This window comes from Cryptomeria japonica, chromosome 3, assembly GCF_030272615.1.
Source record: "Cryptomeria japonica chromosome 3, Sugi_1.0, whole genome shotgun sequence".
NCBI classification, from domain to species: domain Eukaryota; kingdom Viridiplantae; phylum Streptophyta; class Pinopsida; order Cupressales; family Cupressaceae; genus Cryptomeria; species Cryptomeria japonica.
The window spans coordinates 518580425-518583705 of record NC_081407.1 but is presented as its reverse complement, the minus strand read 5'-3'; positions in this window follow the sequence as shown (position 1 = coordinate 518583705).

The window sequence follows — 3281 nt, the reverse complement described above, 5'->3', positions numbered from 1 at the left end:
TCGAAAGATAGATACCTCTTGCTTGAAATCCTTGGATGCCTGAAAAACACTTCGCAGCTCGCCTTTAGAATGCCTTTGCTCAATTTCGCACTCTCTGAATGCTTGAATGCTTGGTGGAAGAAAATGAGGGTTTTCCGGTGCTTTATAGCCAAAAATGCTTTCAAACTACCGTATTAAATGCTTACCGGTTAAGTGAAATCTTAACACATCTGCCGGTAAAGAAGAAATGTATCTTCTTCCCATCAACCGAGGGTAGAATGCATTATTTTCAATTTGCTGCCATACCCCCTAAGGATTATTCCTTAGTTAGATGAAGAATCTCCTACCAATGGAGGGTTACTCTTTTCAACCGATGCAGAGGCAGATTCATCAACTTTCTGATCTCCCTTGTTAATCCATTGTTTTGAAAATTCTTGCTTTATTTCATTTACCTTTTCTTTTCCCTTCTCATTAGATCCTTTATTGTTCGCCAGTATAGTCTTGCTTCTACAAAATTTTGCAATATGCCCAATCTTGTTACATGCATAACAAGTTACATTATTTCTCTGAATAGCTTTTCCATATCCTTGACCGGTTTGTGATCTGCATTGATTAGATAAATTACCAAATCTACCACAAACATAGCATTTCACATTCATTCTACAATTTTCTGAATTGTGACCAACTTTATTGCATTTGGAACATTGACCGATGGGTAAATTTGTATTCTGATTATTTCTAAATCTGCACTGATTTTCTCTATGACCAAATTTGTTGCAATTGAAACATTTCCCATTAAATTTATAAGCATTAGGTTGTCTTACAGGTTTACTGTGATCTTGATTGTTTGCAGTCCTAAAACTTTCTCCATGTTCAAATCCAAGTCCAATTGTATCTCCATCAGGTTTTTGTCTTTTCAACATGTCATCAAGTCTTTTTGAACTTTTCTTGAATTTGTCTTTGTGTTCATTTGTAGTGATCAACTCATTTTCAAGATTTCCAACTTGTCTCATAAGCTCTTCTTTATCATGTTGCATGTGAATCAGATTTGTATTTAGCATATCAATTTCATGACAAAGTCTCAGATTTTCATTACCTCCATCATTAAGTCTTCTAGTTAAATCTTCTTCATTCTTCTTTCTGTCTTCAATATCCTTACATAGTCTCATAGCCATATCTTGCATTTCATTCCTCATATTATTGTTCTCTTGTCCTAACTTATCTGCAATATCACTAAGAGTTTCTTTTCATCATCATGTTTCTGCATTTTCTCATGAAGTTCTTTCCTCTTGTTTTGTGCTATAACCAGGTTTTCCTGAAGTCCTTTAATGAATTCCTTAGCAGTCCTCAGATCATCTTCAAGTTTGATATTCTTCAATTTTTCAGCATCAAAATCTTCAAGAGCTCCCTCCAACTGTTTTCTTAAATTCTCCATCGGTACCGGTTTCAGAATCTTCCTCAAGCTGTTAGACTTTTGAAAATAGAGGACCAGGCTCTGATACCAATTGTTAGATTCAATGACAGTCCCGAAGACACTGAGAGGGGGGGGGGGTGAATTAGTGTCTAACCGGTTAGTGGAATATTTAAACTTATTTATATCTTTGCAACCCAAAACAGTGTATTGGTAAACAAGAAATAATGCAGTAAAGATAAATAATAGAGACAACATAAATGCACACCTTAACATAGAATATTTTAACGAGGAAACCCGGTGTGGGAAAAACCTCGGTGGGATTTGTGACCCACAATATTTACTCACTAGCCAATATGAATAAATATTACTTACAATAAGGGCCTGCACATGCAGGAAGGCCAACTGCCTAGAGCGCACTACTCAAAAGAGTCTCACTAACTACAATATGGATAATTAAATCCAATACAATCAACTGCTCAAAATAGCATCTCTAATGCCTGGTTCAGTACCGGTTTAAGCTCAGTCATGTACCATAACCAAAAAACCTTTCGCTGTCCAACAATAATATTATGTCCTTCTTCCTTACAATTCCATTCCTATTTTCCTATCCATTACATTACATTCCATTCATCATATTCGAAAAATGATCTTCAAGATCTCATACATATATGAGTCTTTTACAATATACCAAGTCGGCTTACAAATAATTAATTATATTTACAATACAATTCATATAAGCAAAAATTTATCCCATGTCGGCCTGAGTGCTGGTATACTTCATTTTTGGTGCAATATGGATGCCGATGAAAGTGCCTGCCAGTGTCGGTGCCTGCTAGTGTATGATGTCTGTGATGCCGGTGCATGTGTAGAAACCTGTTGCCGGTTGGTTGCCAGTTGGTTGCCATCAATGACAACATCAACTATTCTCATTAGAGTGTAGAATGCCAACAGGGCCAAACACTATATGATGTTATCAAAATTTCCAATTGAGTCTCGAGACATGCATATTTTCATATGCAAATCCTAAATGCCAAACTAGGTGGAAAGCATAGCATGAAAATGTTAGGTGTAACAATTTTTTAACGTTACACATCCATATATTAAAATCCAAGGACCAACCAAACATAGCATACAACCCACAACCCATCTAATAACTGCACCATATTGGATAGAGCATTTTCCACCTTTCCTCACCTGTAATAATCTAATCCTCCCACTATACATACACCCAAAATATTGTGGCACATATACCAATCAACTCATAATCACTTCTTGTGTACTCCATAATGAAATTTTTGACATTATATTCAAACTTCAATTATATGTCTTAGTCTACTAGGGTCTTTCAAGTATCTCCATCAAAGCTATTGATGCCTAGTTGACAATGGAACAATATTTAATGGGGGCTAGAGGTAACTCTATTAGGACTATGGACATTTGATTGGCAGAAGAGCTATGCCCAGGATGACATTGCAGAAAATTCAAAATTAATTTCACTCACATACCCTGAACATGAATTCTTTTGTCCATCTTTAAAGTCGATATGATGGGGTAATTATTCAAAGCACACACCTACAAGTTGCTCGAGTATAAGTTCTGCACTTTTCATTTGCCTTCCGCTTGATCAAAATTTTCCTATTATAAGTTGTCTTGAATGATAGTAGCCTTGGGGGTCTAGTTATCTCTGGATTCCGAAGTTCTAAAATGCCTAGAGTCATTTTTCCTATAGAGTCGCTATTTGTTACACCCTGCATATTCGTCCCCTCCATTTTTACTTAGTAAAACATGGGTCCCCCTTTTGTCCTTGCTTTCTATTGTTTTCCCTTGTTTTCCCTTTGTTTTCCTTGTTTCTTTTGTTCTATTTTGGGATTTTGGGTTCCCATGGTTT